This window comes from Rana temporaria, chromosome 1 (genome assembly GCF_905171775.1).
Source record: "Rana temporaria chromosome 1, aRanTem1.1, whole genome shotgun sequence".
NCBI lineage: Eukaryota > Metazoa > Chordata > Amphibia > Anura > Ranidae > Rana > Rana temporaria.
Genome location: NC_053489.1, coordinates 513,704,364 through 513,724,945, shown reverse-complemented (window position 1 = coordinate 513,724,945; position 20,582 = coordinate 513,704,364). Strand labels below are relative to the sequence as shown.

Genomic DNA, 20,582 nt, shown 5'->3' with positions numbered 1-20,582 from the left:
TATTTGATCATTTTTTTTCATTGTTTGCTCTATGAGTGAAAAATAGGGCATATATTTTGAAAAATAAACAATATTTCTTTACTTTCTGTTATAAAACATCCAAAAATAAAAAAATCGAATTTCTTCATAAATATAGGCCAAAATAAATTCTGCTACATGTCTTTGGTAAAAAAAATCCCATTAAGTGTATATTGATTGGTTTGCATGGAAGTTATAGCACCTACAAACTATGAGATATATACAGAATTGTTATCATTTTTTTATTTTATTTTTTATACTAGTAATGGCGGTGATCAGTATATAGAGCAGGATGGCGGACTATCTGACACTGACACTTTGTGGGAACTGGCTAACTGACACTGTACAAATGACACTGGCTGGGAAGGGGTTAACGTCAGGGGCAATCAGAGGGTTAAACGTTTGCCTAGGTACAGTAGTATGTTTACTGTATGTACTGTGTGGTGTGTTTACTAAGGGATGTGCCGGTTTTTATTCCCTGCATTGCAGGGAAACAAAAACCGGCACATCGCTGATGTCAGAAAAGAGCTTTGTGTTGTTTACATACACAAAGCGCTCTCCTTTCCCTCTATCTAAAGATCGGTGGATCCTGCCCATAAATCATTGGCTGGAAACAGGTGATCGAAATGTGCTGGAGCAAGTCACAGCACAGCTGGGCCCGTACGCCTTCCTAACCGGAAATGCAAAACGCGCCACAACCTCGATCTCTGTAAAGAGCCGATGATGCAGCTTTTTAACCATGCGGTCGGCTGTGTCCAATCACAGCTGGTCACACCTCATCACCTCACACTGACAGAGTGTGTGGCGAGAAGAGCAGATCAGCGACATCCCCTCGCAGGGGACAGCAAGAGAGGTAATCAGGGCACTGATCATCAGTGCCCTGATTACAATAAAGCACCACCAGTGGTAGCAATCAGTGCCCACCAGTGCCAGTAATCAGTGCCCATTAGTGCCACCTATGAGTGCTGCCCATCATTGCCGCCCATCAGTGCCACCCACCAAGGCCCATCAGTGCCACCCATCAGTGCTGCCTATCCGTGCCCACCAGTGCCACCCATCAGTGCTGCCTATCAGTGCTTATCAATGCCCAAGTGCGGCATATTAGTGCCTCCTCATCAGTGCCACCTAATCAGTGCCCATAAGTGCCATCTCATCAGTGCCCCCTCATTAGCGCACATTAGTGAAGGAGAAAAAAATACTTATTTACAAAATGTACTGATAGAAACGAAGAAAAACATTATTTTTTTCAAAATTTTGGGTCTTTATATATATATATATATATATATATATATATATATATATATATATATATATATATATATATATATATATATATATAAATAACCCAGCAGTGATTAAATACCACCAAAAGAAAGCCCTATTTGTGTGAAGAAAATGATAACAATTTCACACGGTTACAGTGTAGCATGACCATGCAATTGTAATTCAAAGTGGGACAGCATTGAAAGCTGAACAAAGTGCCTGGGCAGGAAGGGGGTGAAAGTGCCCTGTATTGTATTGGTTAAGGTGGAACTAACCCCTCCAATCCTTTTCAGGCAAGGAAGCTGCTATCTTAGCCTCTGTTTGATTTTTAACTGCCATGATGCTGGACATGGGATCATTTATGACGCCAGCCATTAGGTGGTTTGACAGTTTGGCTGAGAACACAACCAATGGGGTTGGTTTACTAAAAGAGCGCAAAATATGGTGCAGCTGTGCATGGTAGCCAATCAGCTTCTAACTTCAGCTTGTTAAATAAAGCATTTACAAAAAAAAAAAAAGAAACGCTGATTGGTTTCTATGCAGACCTACACCAGATTTTGTACTCTCCAGTTTTAGTATATCAACCCCAATGTGACTGTTTCTTTACATTCCCGGCATGTACCAGGAGTATAACTTTTTTGTAACCATGTCATAATTCCAGCCCCCCCATTTAGACATAATCCCACTACTTCAGTCCTCATCTATGACTGGGACTCGAATTGATCAACTGGGACATCATAGAAGTGATCATGGAAAGATAATTCGACAGTACCCTGAACTTTTCATTATTCGGAGTGTTGAGCGCGACGGTGCGCAGAGCCGACCCCCTCCTTTTTCCCCCCCACCAACAGCAGGCTTCTGAACAGCCTCCTCCAGTCAACATGGTAGGGGGTCAGCTATGACTGAGTAGGAAGTCCCTTCTGGTTCCAGAAACCAAGATATCAATGCGGGACTGAAACAATGATGACTTCAGGGTATAGGAAGCCAGAACTCGACTTCTTGGACTGGTAAGTATGTGGTTTTTAAGTCAGGAGCTACAGTATTTATAGCTGCTGACTTTTACTTTTGAAGAACCATGGTCAAAATTCTCTTTCAATAGGCCTACAGTATGTGTGACAACAAGGTATAATTTGTAATGAACAGAACCATATCCATGCTACGTGTAAATATTACAATGACTTGAAATGTAAGCTGCCCTGGCCTTTGATCAGATGTGCTTGCTAGTGGTAGTAATATGTTACCATTATATAACTAAAGAATAATAATGGAATACTAGGGCCAGATCCACGTACAGCGGCGCATCTCTCCGCCGGGCGCAGCGTATCTAAGATACACTACGCCGCCGTAACTTATTTTTTTTTTTTCGAATCCTCAAAGAATTTGCGCCGTAAGTTACGGCGGCGTAGTGTATCTTTGGCAGCGTAATGGCGCGGCACTCAAATCTCTGTGATGGGAGCGTGTTTTATGTAAATACGTTGTGACCCAATGTAAACAGCGTTTTTTTTTAACTGCGCATGCGCCGTCCGTGGGGGTATTCCAGTGCGCATGCTCGAAATTAACCCGAAACAAGCCAATGCTCACGACGGTGACATCATTCTACGCAAATCCCTATTCGCGAACGACTTACGCAAACTACGTAAAAAAATTAAAAATGCGAGGCGGGAACGACGGCCATACTTAACATTGAGTACGCCACCATATAGCAGATTTAACTATACGCCGGAAAAAGCCGAACGCAAACGACGTAAAAAAATGCGCCGGCCAGACGTACGTTCGTGGATCGCCGTAACTAGCTAAGTTGCATACTCAACGCGGATTTCGACGGAAACGCCACCTAGCGGCCGCCGAAAACTTGCATCTAAGATCCGACGGCGTACTAAGATGTACGCCTGTCGGATCGATCCGAGATGCCGTCGTATCTTGTTTTGTAGATACAAAACAAAAATACGTTGCGCAAAATTTGAAATTACGCGGCGTATCAAGAGATACGCCGGCATAATTCTTTTGTGGATCTGCCCCCTACTATTTATGACTTAGGGCCGCATCCACAGATGAAGTACGCCGGCGTATCTACTGATACGCCGGCGTACTTTCAAATTTCCTGCGTCGTATCTTTAGTTTGAATCCTCAAACCAAGATACGACGGCATCTGGGTAAGATCCGACAGGCGTACGGCTTCGTACACCTTCGGATCTTAGATGCAATACTTCGGCGCCCGCTGGGTGGAGTTCGCGTCGTTTTCCACGTCGGGTATGCAAATTTGCGATTTACGACGATCCACGAACGTACACGCGGCCGCCGCATTTTCTAACGTCATCTTTAGTCGGCTTTTTCCGGCGTATAGTTAAAGCTGGTATTTTGCGGCGTATAGATAGACTTGCCATGTTAAGTATGGCCGTCGTTCCCGCATCGAATTTTTTTTGTTTTTTTGTGTAAGTCGTCCGTGAATAGGGATGGACGTAACTCACGTCTAAGTTCAAAAAATGACGTCATTGCGACGTCATTTTGCGCAAAGCACAGCGGGAATTTTCAAAACGGAGCATGCGCAGTTCAATCGGCGCGGGGACGCGCATCATTTAAATGAAACCCGCCCCCAACCCGCCCAATTCGAAATCCGCCGCCAGAAATACACTACGCCGCCGTAACTTAAGGCGCGAACTCGCTGAGGATTCGAATATACGCCAGGTAAGGTACGGCGGCGTAGTGTATCTCTGATCGAAATGTATGTGGATCTGGCCCATAACCTTTATCTTTGGATAATCATTTCAGACTCATATCGTATCATCCAGTCTGTACTGAACAAGAGTACAGCCACTTCCTTGAATGAACTATACATAAATAGCTTGTGTTGCAAGAGTCTACTAAGCAGGCTTAGCCAGTCAGTCCACCCTATTGGCAACTGTACAGATCTGATGTTTCTTGTCTTCAACATCCATGTATTCTTTATTCAGGGATTGTAGCATTTAGACAGTTTTCAACAGCTTTTTTGAAAGCCTTTAAAGCGCTCTTCAGCTCTCGTCTTGGTGTGCTGGATACAGATCCTCAATGAAATACTGGTTGTAGCTTTATAAAATAGTTTCACTAAAGGCAGTTGTATACAACCTTTCCCTTCCTTATCATAACCTCATATGCAAACAGATCTCATTGTTGTGACCTGCACAAGACCAAGCAATGTTTACAGCCTGTTGCTACTGGAGATATAATACATGTGTTAGTGCCAGCCATAGTATCCAATTATAAGTCAGAAATAAACCAACAGACAGTTTTCATGCACACTTTTATTGGCATGCCAATGTATTTTGCGTTGCATATGCCCATTCATTTTAATGGGTCTTGAGTGCATGTCCATTAGCTATAAATTGTTTCTGCCTAATTTTTTCCATTGCATCACAAGACAATGTATGTGTTCTATATTAGATGCACTGCTATGTGCTGAAGGGTATATATGTTTATTTTGCCAATGTATGCATGATGGTGAGTCATAGAAAATAAATGTTTTGCATATTAATGTGCATGATAAGGTAAATTAATATGCATTTAGCAGCATGAATGGAGCTTAAACTAAGCCTAGCCCTTTGCAGGTCAGAACATTTACCACTTAAGGACCGGACCAATATGCTGCTAAATGACCCAAGGGGTTTTTACAATTCGGCACTGCGTCGCTTTAACAGACAATCGCGCGGTCGTGCGACGTGGCTCCCAAACAAAATTGGCGTCCTTTTTTCCCCACAAATAGAGCTTTCTTTTGGTGGTATTTGATCACCTCTGCGGTTTTTATTTTTTGCGCTATAAACAAAAATAGAGCGTCAATTTTGAAAAAAATGCAATATTTTTTACTTTTTGCTATAATAAATATCCCCCAAAAACATATATAACGTGTTTTTTTTTCCTCAGTTTAGGCCGATACGTATTCTTCTACCTATTTTTGGTAAAAAAATCGCAATAAGCGTTTATCAATTGGTTTGCGCAAAATTTATAGCGTTTACAAAATAGGGGATAGTTTTTTTGTTTTGTTTTTTTTACTTCTAATGGCGGTGATCAGCGATTTTTTTCGTGACTGCGACAATATGGCGGACACTTCGGACAATTTTGACACATTTTTGGGACCATTGTCATTTTCACAGCAAAAAATGCATGGAACTGCAGGCCCCACCCGCCCGAACCTACCTTCCCGGATATAACTGAAATTAGTACACTTGACACAACTTTAAGTGGCAAAATATTTGGCCGCGACACCTTTATTGATTTACCAATAAATTTCCATAACTTTAATAAATCGTTCAAAACATAAATCATCATATACCATGTAGCTGAAAAAACCTGCTCAGTTCTGAAAACTCGAGCAGTACTCCAACAATTTTCTTTTATTTACAAATAACGTCCCCACCAGGCGGGCTTGCCCTCAAGCCCGGCCCCCCCCCCCCCAAGCGTCGCGGCCTTCTCAATCATATTCTGTAAACCTAAATTAAAAATGTCCAAACCAACCTCCGACAAGTGGATCCCATCCCTCCTGTACAAACCCGGGTAGCCACCCTCTAAATCCACATGACGGTAGGAGAAACCCCCTAACTGTGGCATGAACTTCTCCAACGCCCTGTTAACCCTCTTCCTCATTTTCTCCATGACCCTCCTCTGCTCAGAGGAGAGCCATGTGAGCCGAGGGACTATCTCAGAGAATACCACTATCGTATCCGGGAAGGCTGAGCTGAAACGCTGCAGATCACTTTTTATTGCAAAAATTAAATCTAACGTTTTGACTTTCCCTAAGTCATTTCCACCCAAATGGATTACTAACACCGATGGCTGTGGCCATAACTGACAAAGTTTAGATAGTTGAAAATTCAATTGGGCCCATTGCAGACCTCTTATACCTCTCCATGAAACACTGAAATTGTCCGGGTGTAACGACAAATTGGACGAGTACACACGCTGATTCGCTCTTTTCTGAGCCCAATATACAAAGGAGTGCCCCAGAATCCACACTGTGAGCTGGGTACCTAAAATTAAACGAACAAATTAGGGCGAACATATAACTGAAAACATTTTGATCTCCACCCACCTAGTGCTTTAATGTCACCTTCCGGGACGCCGGACCGTGCGGCCTCCGAGGCTGCCCCGATCCTAAAAGAATGGGATGAAAATTTGAAATCCTCCAAACCCAATTTAGCCAGACACCTTTTCAGGATTGAATCGAATTGATATTTGGTAAGGGGAAGAGAATCAACATGAGCCAGGAAATACTCCCCCCCGGGTGGTCTGAACCTTAGGAAATGTTTCACCACTGCTACTGGGCAAATAGACAACTCCTCCTGCATTTTTAAATTTACCCATCTACCTTTACCAACCTGGTCCGTCTTGGAGTGCTGTAGCCATATACGCACACCAACTTGTTCCACCAACACCTGTTCTGGCCGTAGACCAGAACCACCTTTTTTGCTGGCCGGTATCAGTTCCGAAACACGGAAGGCACCAAAAAAGGCCAGCACAAACACTGTCTTGAAGAGTAGTGCCTCGTATCTCGAAAAACACACCGCCTCTGTAGCCTTACACAGCCCTTTTAGGATTTCCAGCGAGATTGGTCTCCTCCCATCCGTCACCGGATTGGATCTTCTGTACCCCTTTAGGGCCTGTTTTACTGTAAAATAATAAGAACACGGCTTCAAACCTAATAAACGGAAATGAAAAGAAATGCCGGCCAACACCTTAGTAATGTGACTGCAGGACAACTGTTGCCGCATTAAACTTGACAAAAAAGCTAAGATCGCGCCCTCAGAAGGCTGACTAAACACATGACCCTCCTGGCCTGCAAAAGCTATCCAGCTGATCCAGGCTGCAGTGTAACAAGCCCATGTTTTGGGTGCCAGAGACCTCGTAATTGCCGCCGACACTTCCTCTAGATCATCTCCCACAGGTAGGCCGGGCAAGGGAAACCGAGCACATCCGCCTCCGGAAAAAGACTCCGAAAACGCTCCTCCTGCAGGCGAGACAGAGAATCGGCCAGATTATTCAACACCCCTGGGACATACTTAGCCTTCAGCCAGATGTTGAACTTGAGGCATCTGAAAACAACTTGCCGTAGGATCCTTATAACTGGCAACGACTTCGATGACAAGCAGTTGACAGCATAAAGTACCCCCTTGTTGTCTGTCTCAACTAGAATTCGCCTGTTTGCAAATTCAGTTCCCCATAGCTCCAAAGCCACTAATATTGGAAATAATTCCAAAAGGACCACGTTTTTGGTCGCTCCCGAAATCACCCAAGACTCTGGCCAAACTGCGCAACACCAGTGTGTTTTCCATATTGCACCGAAACCTTTCGAACCCGCCGCATCTGTAAACAAACGAAAATCGCTGGCTACGACAAAATCTGCTTGGAAGAAAGACCTGCCGTTGTAGCAGTCCAAAAATCTTGCCCACACTAGAAGGTCCTCTTTCAAAGGGGTGGTCACCCTAATATGATCAAATGGCGATTTCTTTCCTGCAATGGAGAGATGCAAGCGTCGAGAAAAAACTCTGCCGACCGGCATTATCCTGCACGCAAATGCCAGAACGCCTAGCAACGATTGCATCTCTTTCAGGCGCACTTTTCTCTTCCGGAGCACCGACGCAATTAAACCTTTCAACTTTTGTACTTTTGTAATTGGCAAACGGCACTCCATGCTTTCGGTGTCTAATTCGATGCCCAAAAAATAAAAACCGAGAGAGTCGAATGCTCTTGGCGAGACTGGCAATAACCTGAAGGCCGCCTTTATGTCCGCCTTTGCCAGTAGCGCCCCCGGACCATGCAACTTTATTCTTGAAATCGCATCTTCTAAAGTGGCGTAAGATACCCTACATACCTCATCCGCAATGTCGTCGTTTAACGATTCTCCTTTGGGAAAGGACAAATGATGGATTATCCTATATTTGTTAGGTTCCCGCTTCGGTACTACGCCTAACGGTGAGACCCTAAAATTCCGAAAGGGGGGTTGGTCAAAAGGCCCCGCTATTCTACCTTCTCTCAATTCTTTGCACAGCTTGTCCCTTACCACCTGAGGAAATCGCTCGACTGACTTCAAATTACCCGCTAGCCTGCAACCTTCCCCTGAAAAAGCAGGTAGCGGAAAACCCTGATCAAAACCCTCCTTAAGTAAACATGCCTTCTCCCTGTCTGGGTACCTGTCCAGCCACGGGCGCAGACTTTCCAGCCTCACAGGTGTGCAGGCTTTTTGGAAAAATATGCTGCGCCTGCGAAGGGACGGCCACAGCATTTCTCTTAAAGCATTTTATCGCTGGATGCCCGCCAGCGCATATAGAGCATTCGTGCCTATACTTGCAAGCACTGTTCCAACGGCATTGGCTCTCGTTAAAAGCAAAACAGCAGCCTTTTCTGAGAGCCGCTGCGGGAGTAGCTCCCGGGGGCTGCTTAGGAGCTGGCGGTTTCAGGGGTGCCATCAAATTTAACCACAGGCCTACATCTTTCATACCCCACCTAAGGGACGGGTGGATTGATAATTTCTGACGGTATGACTCATCATAGAAGAACCAACCCATGCCGCCAAAATTTTTGTAAGCTTCCAACACGTGGTCTAGATGCTGGAAAAGCCCACCGCACTGCTCCGGGTGTTTTTCTCCTAGCACACCTGCAAATATGCAAAAGGCCTGGAGCCAGTTGTTGAAAGACCTAGGTATTGACCTGCGCCTCTCATCCTCTCTTTCTTCCCGCTTGCTAACAGCCACTTCCTTATTTGCAGGTAGTAATGAAAGCAAGTCTACATAATCTCCATTCCAGATCTTTTCTTTCAAAGCCAGGCTCAGATGGTAACCCAAAGGAGACACCTCACAAGGCAATGCCTCCTTCATAAACCTCTCTGGTACGCAGACTTTAGGAGTCTCCTTGCAACTTTCAACAGAGCCTGAACCACTAGCAGTAGCTAACTGAGGAGTAAACACAGGGGCAACAATGGGGTTAACAGCAGCGTTACCTGATATGTTGTGAGGGGTTAAGATTTCACTCTGACTAACAGGCATTTTAGCATTTAAAGATTGGATCAGTACTGACAATGAACCCACAAGCCCAGATAATAAAGATAACTGGCTTAACTCACCCACTGCTGGGGGCTGGATGCCCTGCTGCTGAGCCGCTTGCTCCAGCAGCGCTGCAGGGCAAACCAGGTGCCTGTTGTGGCGCCCCTGGGTGCTGAGCGCTTGCCTGTGGTGGACCTTGTTGCTGCCTGAGGGCCTGCGCCGCCGGCTGTCTGCCTCTGCTGACCTGTGGAGTTGTCTTCTTTGCTTGACCCCGGCGACCCCCCTTCTTCGCGGGGGACTGTGAAGCCGCACGCTTCTTCTTTCTTCCACCCGAGCTCCTGGTCGCCACGCCCCCGGCCTCGTCCTCCGACTGCTGCGTTGACATCCCAGCTTCAGCCACTGGCGGGGCACTCGCTCTCTCCGGCGGGGAGCTGCGTCTTGAACGAGGGGATGGGGCGGGCGCTACCTGCACAGAGCCGTCCATCAAAATTAGCTCACCGCCCCATGGCACGCCTTCTTCTCCTTCCTCGCAAAGCCGCGCCTCCTTCTCCGTACCAGCCGACAGGCATTGGCGTAGCCACGCTTCGCCTCCGGCTCCGCCTGCCTTCTCGACGAGCTGCCTCAGCAAATCTTCCATTTGTGGCAGGTAAGACGTTCAAGCAGGAGTCCGTGCTGCTTGCTTCACACAGGGCCAGAGGAAGACCACCGGAAGCTGCTGGTCCTTAAATAGCCTCCAGGCTCTTCCAGCAGCTTCCACCGCACCCTATTGGCTGATCCCACCCGGCCTGCCGAGCTCCTTAGCAGGCCAGGTGCTGCCATTAACCACCTTAACCCTTACCTACCTAGCAGGGCTGAGGGAGCCGCAGTCCCAAGAAAGTGGGCTCATATTGTGCCCCCTTTATTCATTTAAATTGCATTGTTTATTGTGAAAATGACAGTTGCAGTTTGGGAGTTAACCACAGGGGGCGCTGTAGGAGTTAGGGTTCACCTAGTGTGTGTTTACAACTGTAGGGGATGTGGCTGTAGGTCTGACGTCATCGATCGTGTGTTCCTATAAAAGGGATCACACGATCGATGCAGCCGCCACAGTGAAGCACGGGGAAGCCGTGTTTACATATGGCTCTGCCCGTTCTTCAGCTCCGGGGAGCGATCGCGAGGGGGCGGCTATTCGTCCAGGATCGCTCCTGAAGCCACGGGAACCGCCGCATGTACGGCGGGGTCCCGTTTGGACCCCCGGTCCACGTCTAGGCAGGCACGTACCGGTACGTTGATGTGCCTGTCTGTGCCATTCTGCCAACGTAAATGTACATGCGGTGGTCCGGAAGTGGTTAAAGGGGTTGTGTGGGTTCAGTTTTTTTTTTAAAACAAACATGTTATACTTACCTTCACTATGCAGTTTGTTTTGCACAGAGTGGCCCTGATCGTCGTCTTCTGGGGTCCCACGGCAGCTCTCGCGGCTCCTCCCGGCAAGAGCTAACCCCCTCTGGGAAGCTCTCTTCCAAAGGGGGTTACCTTGCGGGCACGCTCCTGTGTGCTTCGGCCCCGCCCCCCTGGCACCGCGTCATTGATTTGATTGACAGCAGCGTGAGCCAAAGGCTGCGCTGCTATCAATCTAACCAATGAAGAGCAGACAAGCCGGTTGGGAACGAGCCCACGGAAGTTCAGGGCTCAGGTAAATAAAACAAGGGCACGGGGGTGGGGGGAACGGGGCAAGAGAGTGCAAGGTGTTTTTTCACCTTAATGCATAGGATGCATTAAGGTAAAAAAACACGAAGGTTTACAACCACTTTAAGATCTCCCTGCATTCACCTCAGACTAGAGCAGGTTTAAATAGCTTCATATAGATCTGTATTCACTATTTCCACACTAGAGCTGAAGAGTGCTTTAAAGGCAACCTGTTCTGAGGAAGGTAGAGGTTGCCATTACAGACCCCATCTTTTCTGAGTCACTCACCTAGAACAAGTATGGCTTTATTGCAGTGGTCTCAAAGTACCGGCCCGCGGGCCATTTGCGGCCCGCGGACCAGTTATAAATGGCCCAATGTTTTTTTTTTTTTTGTGAGCTGGCGCCATCTGGTGGTGAGCCGTTGGTATTACAAGTTATTACCACCAGATGTGAGCTGGCACCATCTGGTGGTGGCCGTTGGTATTACAAGTTAAGCATTACAAGTTAAACAGCAATTCTAATGTCATTTTACACTATTTTCACTGCCATATTCTTCCCTCTAATTAGAACCCCCAAACATTATATATATTTTTTATCCTAACACCCTAGAGAATAAAATAGCGATCGTTGCAATACTTTCTGTTACGCCGTATTTGCGCAGCGGTCTTACAAGCGCACTTTTTTGGGAAAAAAATACACTTTTTTTTAATTAAAAAATAAGACAACAGTAAAGTTATCCCCATTTTTTTTAATATTATGAAAGATAATGTTACGCCGAGTAAATTCATACCCAACATGTCACGCTTCAAAATTGTGTCCGCTTGTGGAATGCCGACAAACTTTTTTACCCTTTAAAATCTTCATAGGCGACGTTTAAAAAAATCTACAGGTTGCATGTTTTAAGTTACAGAGGAGCTAGAATTATTGCTCTCACTCTACCAATCGCGGCGATACCTCACATGTGTGGTTTGAACACCGTTTACATATGCGGGCGCTGCTCACGTATGTGTTCGCTTCTGCGCGCAAGCTCGTCGGGACGGGGTGCGTTTTCTGGCTCCTAACTTTTTTAGCTGGCTCCTAGATTCCAAGCAAATTTGTCAAACCCTGACTTACACCAGTGCTGGTGGTAATAATGCGCTCGCTGACACCAGTGCTGGGGGTTAATAATGTGTTCGCTGACACCAGTACTGTTGTTTTTGAAGTTTGAAAGTTTGCATGCGGCCCCCCATGGCATATGAAAACTTGTCTTGTGGCCCTCAGGTAATTTGAGTTTGAGACCCCTGCTTTATTGTAACTCCACAGGCTGCATACATATTTAAGGATCAACATTAATTCCTGACATCCAGGGGTCAAGTCCTGGGGAAAAAAGTGTGGGAACTCCCACCCAAGATCCACTCCCCCACCAAAAAAAGAAGCAAGTTCTTTCTAAATCCCGCAATAACTCACGGCAGACCTCCGCAATGTCTCCTGGGAACAATGACAAAAGCTCCCAGGAGACATTGCAGCATCGAGGAAGTGACGGAATACCCGCACACCACCCAATGAATCCATATACAGGAAGCGGCCAGTAACATAAAGGATTACTAAGGTTCGCCTTCCCCTGACAGTGACTCGAGCTGGGCATCGCCGCTTAGTGAAGGATTGGCTCGGGCGGCTCGGCTGCTCTAGTCCTGCAAAGGGAACTGAGTTCCTGCTGTGAAAAAAGTGCAGGAACTCCGTTCCCACGCGTTCCCGCAGGACTCGAGCCCTGCTGACATCAAGTATTTTCAGAAGGAAGTATTGGTGCCCCCCAAATTTGTCTCAACACAGATTTCCTTTAAAACCCAACCCCCCCACAAAAAAAGATGTCCTTTATCTTCTAGGTTTAATAACACCCAGTGCCACTCAACCCACAAGACTGAGGAAAGTGTGGCGGGTGTCATGAAACCCTTAACATGGGTCCCTGCAATTACAGTTTATTGAGACAGAGATGTGATCACATCAGGAAAATATCCCAGTTGGTCAAGTGACCATCCAAAATACATACAAAATGAAAAGAAAATGTATGACGTATAGCTAGCAAGGGCCTCAAAGGGAAAAAGGTCCTCAAAGTTAGGCTTTAACGAACATTCACAATTACGTGGCTATCTATGGTTTCAATACTTGAATCACTGCCCTGAGATAAGTATGTGGCAGATTAAAGTGTTAGTTCACCTTTTCATAACTAACACCCTACAACTTCCCCACCTCTCATCTGGTCCACGCTGCATTTACTTCTGTGGGTGATACAGTTTCACCATCCACACAGCCTATTGCTCCAGGTCAGGGGTATACAATGTACTGAAGCCCCTGGTTCAGCATGAAATCCAGGCAACTAGAATTTTTTGAAAAAAACGTCCATGATGGCCACCATTATATTTCATCTGTACAGGAAGCTATTATTGATGTGAAGAAAGCTCTTCAAAGTCTGTTAAATGCTTTGCCCTCAGTTATTCTTCTTATTGATCCGATGACCTCTAGTGTTGAGCAGAATACGCCATATTCGATTTCGCGATATATCACGAATATATAGCCGAATATTCGAGAAATATTCGCTAAATTCGAATATTCGTGATATTTTATCGAAATGAAATGTTTGCGAAATTTCGCTATTGCGAATGCGAAAATAATTGCGAAATTTCGACAACTGCGGTAGGAGCACTCTGATTGGCTCAGAATATTCGTGATATTTTATCGAAATTTCGCAAAATGCGAATGCGATATTTATTGCAGAATTTCGACAACTGCGGTAGGAGCCCTCTGATTGGCTCAGAATATTCGTGATATTTTATCGAAATTTCGCAAAATGCGAATGCGATATTTATTGCGGAATTTCGACAACTGCGGTAGGAGCCCTCTGATTGGCTCAGAATATTCGTGATATTTTATCGAAATTTCGCAAAATGCGAATGCGATATTTATTGCGGAATTTCGACAACTGCGGTAGGAGCCCGCTGATTGGCTCAGAATATTCGTGATATTTTATCGAAATTTCGCAAAATGCGAATGCGATATTTATTGCGGAATTTCGACAACTGCGGTAGGAGCCCTCTGATTGGCTCAGAATATTCGTGATATTTTATCGAAATTTCGCAAAATGCGAATGCGATATTTATTGAGGAATTTCGACAACTGCGGTAGGAGCCCTCTGATTGGCTCAGAATATTCGTGATATTTTATCAAAATTTCGCAAAATGCGAATGCGAAATTGATTGCGGAATTTCGACAACTGTGGTAGGAGAACTCTGATTGGCTCTGATGCAAAAGAAGGGCGGAGAAAATAATCGCGCAATATTCCTATTGCCGAATATTCGCATTGCGAATATTCGGCAATATAAAATGATCGCTTCAGCTACTCGGCCCAAGGTCTCTAATCATACCAGCAATGCTTTTAGACGTTGATGGAGATCACTAGGATGTGATCTGTTTTTAAAAATAAAATTGAAAAAATCCGAATATTCGGAATAGCGAATATTGACCGCGAAATTCGAGATATTCGCGAATACTCGAATATGCCATATTCGAGCCGAATATTCGCAATACGAATATTCGTGAGCAACACTAATGACCTCTATAAAAAATGGGTACTGTATAACTACCAAAAGTGTTATACTACACTAAGGGCCAGATTCAGGTACATTTACGGCGGCGTAACGTATCGCATTTACGTTACACCGCCGCAAGTTTTACGGGCAAGTGTTTGATTCACAAAGCACTTGCCTGTAAAGTTGTGGTGGCGTAACGTAAATCCCTCCGGCGCAAGCCCGCCTAATTCAAATGATCCGGGTAGGGGGCGTGGATCATTTAAATTAGGCGCGTTCCCGCGCCGAACGTACTGCGCATGCTCCGTTTTGAAATTTCCCGCCGTGCTTTGCGCGAAATGACGTCGCACCAACGTCTTTTTTTGAACGTCGACGTGAGTTACGTCCTTTCCTATTCACGAACGACTTACGCAAAAAAAAATATCAAAATTTGACGCGGGAACGACGGTAATACTTTAACATGGCAGGTCTAAATATAGGCCACAAAATAGCAGCTCTAACGATACGCCAGGAAAAGCCGACTAGCGACGACGTAAGAGAATGCGACGGCCGCGCGTACCTTTGTGGATCGCCGAAAAATGCTAATTAGCATAACCGACGCGGAAAACGACGCAAACTCCACCCAGCGGGCGCCAAAGTATTACACCTACGATCCGAAGGCGTACGAAGCTGTATGCCTGTTGGATCGAAGCCAAAAGCCGTTGATTCTTGGTTTGAGGATTCAAACTAAAGATACAAAGCGGCAAATTTGAAAGTACGCCGGAGTATCAGTAGATACTCCAGCGTACTTCTTCTGTGAATCTGGCCCTAATCATTTAATCCGCTCTTAAAATGACTGCACTTAGGGTTAGACTTTTGAAAGGCTTGGATAAAGGAAGTGGTAAAAAGAGTAATGCCGCGTACACAGGGCCGGCCTTTGCGGTGTGCGAGGTGTGCAGCTGCACAGGGCGCCATGGCCAACAGGGGGCGCCGTGCGGCCATCACATGTTGCAGAATGCTAGTCACCTCTTCCTCCTTATTGTTGCTCCCCAGGCTCCTGGCAGAGGATAGAGGGGCCCCGGACAGCAAGGCGCTCAGTGCGGGTGTTAAAGGGGAGTTCCACCCACAATTTCACTTTTTAAATATAAATACCCCTGTAATACACAAGCTTAATGTATTCTAGTAAAGTTAGTCTGTAAACTAAGGTCCGTTTTGTTAGGTTGTTACAGCATTTAAATAGTTTATAATCTAGAAATAGACCGTGGCCATTTTAAGTGTGGGCATCATGAAGCCAGACTGTATGACTTCCTGGATTTCAGCTTTGCATATCTCGCACATGCTCAGTGCACAAGCAATGTAATAGGTTTCAGTCAGGTTTGCAAGGACTACTGGAAAACATGATGCCTATCCCAGAAACCCTTGCAAATAGCCTAGGCAAATAAGGAGGAGGAAGTAATGAAGGACTACAAAATAAAGGTATTTACAAGCAACAAATTAAATAAAAATTGTCCATTCTGAACACTATGAGATTAGAGCATGCAGCACAGACAAACATAAAAAAATGGGTGGAACTCCACTTTAAGTGCAGAGCGGTGTACAGCTGAGCTTCCCCCCCCCCCCCTCTCCCTCTCCCCTCCTACGGCTTTCACTTCACATGCTGGAGGGAGAGGGACAGACCAGTGTGTGAGGCAGCCAATAGCGCTGCTCTTCTGAGTGGGAGGGCGTGACTTCTAAGTTGCTCCGCCTATCACCACCTCCCTAGCCAATCAGATTGCCCAGCCCGCCACATTTGACCAGGAGAAGATGATAGTGAGGGATGCAGAGGATCCGACATACCTGAGAATGTAGAAGGTATGAGCATCATGTCACTCTCACTGGTAATGCACAAGTCTAATGATCTGTGTGTTCTGTCCTGTGTGTAGATTAGACAATGATGGAGGGATGACTTCCCCTCCATGTCTTCTCACACTGCTTCTTATCTGTGTTTTTATTTACACTGCACACAGCACAGTGACTGAAGATTATACTTCTGCAAGACTCTTCAATGCTTCTGTTTCTATAGCTATGTGTGCTGGAGTTGGTGTCATTTATTTAACTTTCCTTGTTAATATTTGAAGTAATTAGCTGGTCAGGCTGGAGCTTCACAGACCTGTTAACCATTTACTGTCCTCCTGTGCTTGAGAAATGACTGTTAGAAAATATGTTTTTTTTTTTTGCACTTAAAGCAGAGCTCCCTGAAAAATAAAATTAAAAGCCAGCAGCTACAAATACTGCAGCTGCTGACTTTTAATATTAGGACACTTACCTGTCCTGGAGTCCAGCGCCGTCCGCAGCAGAGGACGAGCAATCGCTCGTCATTGCTGCCCCCACGTCATCCACGGTGAGGGAACCAGAAAGTGAAGCGCTCCGGCTTCACTGCCCGGTTCCCTACGGCGCATGCGCGAGTCGTGCTGTGCAATGCTGACTGGTTCCCACTGTGTTCTGGGAGCTGTGTGTTTCCCAGAACACAACGGGGGGACGGGATCTGAGAGTACAGGAGAGGGTCAGAGACTGCAGACATGGTACAGGAGATGGTCAGAAACTGCAGACATTGTACAGGAGAGGGTCAGAGACTGCAGACATTGTACAGGAGAGGGTCAGAGACTGCAGACATTGTACAGGAGAGGGTCAGAGATTGCAGACATTGTACAGAAGAGGGTCAGAGATTGCAGATATAACATAAGAGAAGGTCAGACTGTGGTCATAACACAGGAGATGGTCCGAGACTGCAGACATTATACAAGCGTGTCCTAGCAGTGACCAGTGTGGAAAAACATTGATCACTGCAAACAAAAGTTTAAAATCTATAACTTTAAAGCGGAGCTCCACCCTCCACCTCCGCTCATCGGAAGCCTCCCCCCCTCCGGTGTCACATTTGACACCTTTTAGGGGGGAGGGGGGTGCAGATACCTGGCTAAAGACAGCTATTTGCACCCACTTCCGGTCACACAGTCTGCGAGTAGACTGCGGGCAGGACGTCAGATCCCGTCCCCCCGTTGTGTTCTGGGAAACACACAGCTCCCAGAACACAGTGGGAACCAGTCAGCATTGCACAGCACGACTCGCGCATGCGCCGTAGGGAACTGGGCAGTGAAGCCGGAGCGCTTCACTTTCTGGTTCCCTCACCGTGGATGACGTGGGGGCAGCAATGACGAGCGATTGCTCGTCCTCTGCTGCGGACGGCGCTGGACTCCAGGACAGGTAAGTGTCCTAATATTAAAAGTCAGCAGCTGCAGTATTTGTAGCTGCTGGCTTTTAATTTTTTTTTTCAGGGAGCTCTGCTTTAAGTGCAAAAAAAAACATATTTTCTAACAGTCATTTCTCAAGCACAGGAGGACAGTAAATGGTTAACAGGTCTGTGAAGCTCCAGCCTGACCAGCTAATTACTTCAAAGATTAACAAGGAAAGTTAAATAAATGACACCAACTCCAGCACACATAGCTATAGAAACAGAAGCATTGAAGCGTCTTGCAGAAGTATAATCTTCAGTCACTGTGCTGTGTGCAGTGTAAATAAAAACACAGATAAGAAGCAGTGTGAGAAGACACAGAGGGGAAGTCATCCCTCCATCATTGTGTAATCTACACACAGGACAGAACACACAGATCATTAGACTTCTGCATTACCAGTGAGAGTGAGTGACATGATGATCATACCTTCTTCATTCTCAGGTATGTCAGATCCTCTCCCTCTGCATCCCTCACTATCATCTTCTCCTGGTCAAATGTGGCGGGCTGGGCAATCTGATTGGCTAAGGGGGTGGTGATAGGCGGAGCAACTTAGAAGTCACGCCCTCCCACTCAGAAGAGCAGCGCTATTGGCTGCCTGACACACTGGTCTGTCCCTCTCCCTCCAGCATGTGAAGTGAAAGCCGTAGGAGGGAGAGGGGGGGGGGGAGCTCAGCTGTACACCGCTCTGCACTTAACACCCGCACTGAGCGCCTTGCTGTCCGGGGCCCCTCTATCCTCTGCCAGGAGCCTGGGGAGAAACAATAAGGAGGAAGAGGTGACTAGCATTCTGCAACCTGTGATGGCCGCACGGCGCCCCCTGTTGGCCATGGCGCCCTGTGCAGCTGCACACCTCGCACACCGCAAAGGCCGGCCCTGTGTACGCGGCATTACTCTTTTTACCACTTCCTTTATCCAAGCCTTTCAAAAGCCTAACCCTAAGTGCAGTCATTTTAAGAGCGGATTAAATGATTAGGGCCAGATTCACAGAAGAAGTACGCTGGAGTATCTACTGATACTCCGGCGTACTTTCAAATTTGCCGCTTCGTATCTTTAGTTTGAATCCTCAAACCAAGAATCAACGGCTTTTGGCTTCGATCCAACAGGCATACAGCTTCGTACGCCTTCGGATCGTAGGTGTAATACTTCGGCGCCCGCGTCGGGTATGCTAATTAGCATTTTTCGTCGATCCACAAAGGTACGCGCGGCCGTCGCATTCGTTTTCCGCGTCGGGTATGCTAATTAGCATTTTTCGTCGATCCACAAAGGTACGCGCGGCCGTCGCATTCTCTTACGTCGTAGCTAGTCGGCTTTTCCCGGCGTATAGTTAGAGCTGCTATTTTGTGGCCTATATTTAGACCTGCCATGTTAAAGTCTGGCCGTCGTTCCCGCGTCGAATTTTGATTTTTTTTTTGCGTAAGTCGTCCGTGAATAGGAAAGGACGTAACTCACGTCGACGTTAAAAAAATGACGTCGGTGCGACGTCATTTCGCACAAAGCACGGCGGGAAATTTCAAAACGGAGCATGCGCAGTACGTTCCAGAGCAAGACTACGCATTGCTCACAAACAGAAGAACACATACAAAACAATTCAACACATTACGTTGGTTCTGAAGTTGAATTTGGTTGTATGAGAATTTTCGTATGTTGAACCTCTTTACTTTCGACATGAGACTAGCATGCAACAAAAAACGGACGAACGGTCGTCAGAAAATCTGAACGTGTGTACGAGGCTTTAGTCTTTAAAGACTAGTGGCACAATCCTTTGAACTAATCACTCTGTATCATATACAAAGGCACATGTGTACATAAAGTATACATCCACACAGCCTAGCCCTTACTGTAGCAATAAAGTTTTAACAACTTTAGTGGTGACGGTAATTGGATTTACACTAATGAAGCCCATTTTTTAAAGTGGATGCCATAAAACCTGGGTCATGTCCTACAGCAGCTGACCACATTCTCCTCTTTCCAGAACTGTGCAGGTTCGTCCTGGCTACTATAAAGCTATTCATATAATTTACGCTACTAAATAACGCCCAGTTCTGTTTAAGTGTTTTGCAATGTGACGCTTACTAGTTATGAATCAGATAAACACAAACCAAACAAAAAAAATTCATTCAAGGGTAATAACCAATCAGCTTAAAGCATCATTAAGTGACAAAGAAAGAAACGTAATCCCCCGAAGAAGTCTAAGTTATGGACAACTATAGAAATATTCTCCCTTAGGCACATTACTGGACAAACAGGACGTTCAGTTGCTTGCTGCAGTGAGCACGCTGCTAGACAGCACAGGCGATAGTGTAAAAGCTTTCCAGTAACTTACATCTCTGCACGTTCCATCTGGGCTGTAACATCGAGGTCAGGAGTTTTGTTCAAGATCAGGAACTGTAACCCACCATCAGGAGATCAAGCAAAGGTTATACTAAAGGCCATTGTCTTCGCTTCCTGCTTCTGTCAGTTGAGCTCGTCTGCAAATATGGAAGATTACTGGATATGCATATGTACGTCCACATTAAAATAAAACAGTACTTGCAGCAGTCCCTTCTCCCTGTGTACTGTCAGGGGAAGCTGATTCCTCGCCCCGCCTTTTACATAGTTCTTTGTGACTTGCCCTGTAACGCAGGGCTGCATATCAGCATGCTAAAGCTCTTGCATTTCCTTATTGCTGATATGTTCTATTAGTGAGAGTTCAAAATAAAAAGCTAGAAATTGTGCTGTGTGGTAAGCGTCTCATCAGCTGTATTCTTCATAGGGTCATTGCATCATCCATGATGACTGTAATCTCACATACAAACGGTCAGAGTTTCATAAATACAAAAAGT

The 20,582-nt window shown here is 45.9% G+C and overlaps 1 protein-coding gene across 2 annotated transcripts in view; it reads right to left on the bottom strand.

Moving 5' to 3' along the window:
* The window catches only part of LOC120919292 (interleukin-15-like), a 77,655-nt gene extending 57,278 nt beyond the window's left edge, over window positions 1–20,377 (bottom strand). Inside the window, exon 1 of one of the 2 annotated variants that reach the window (XM_040331392.1) lies at window positions 20,084–20,377. The gene's annotated coding sequence lies outside the window, so the exon portion shown is untranslated. The remainder of the gene's footprint in view (window positions 1–20,083) is intronic. The other variant, XM_040331374.1, reaches the window with a different exon arrangement.
* Window positions 20,378–20,582: the final 205 nt, after the last annotated feature.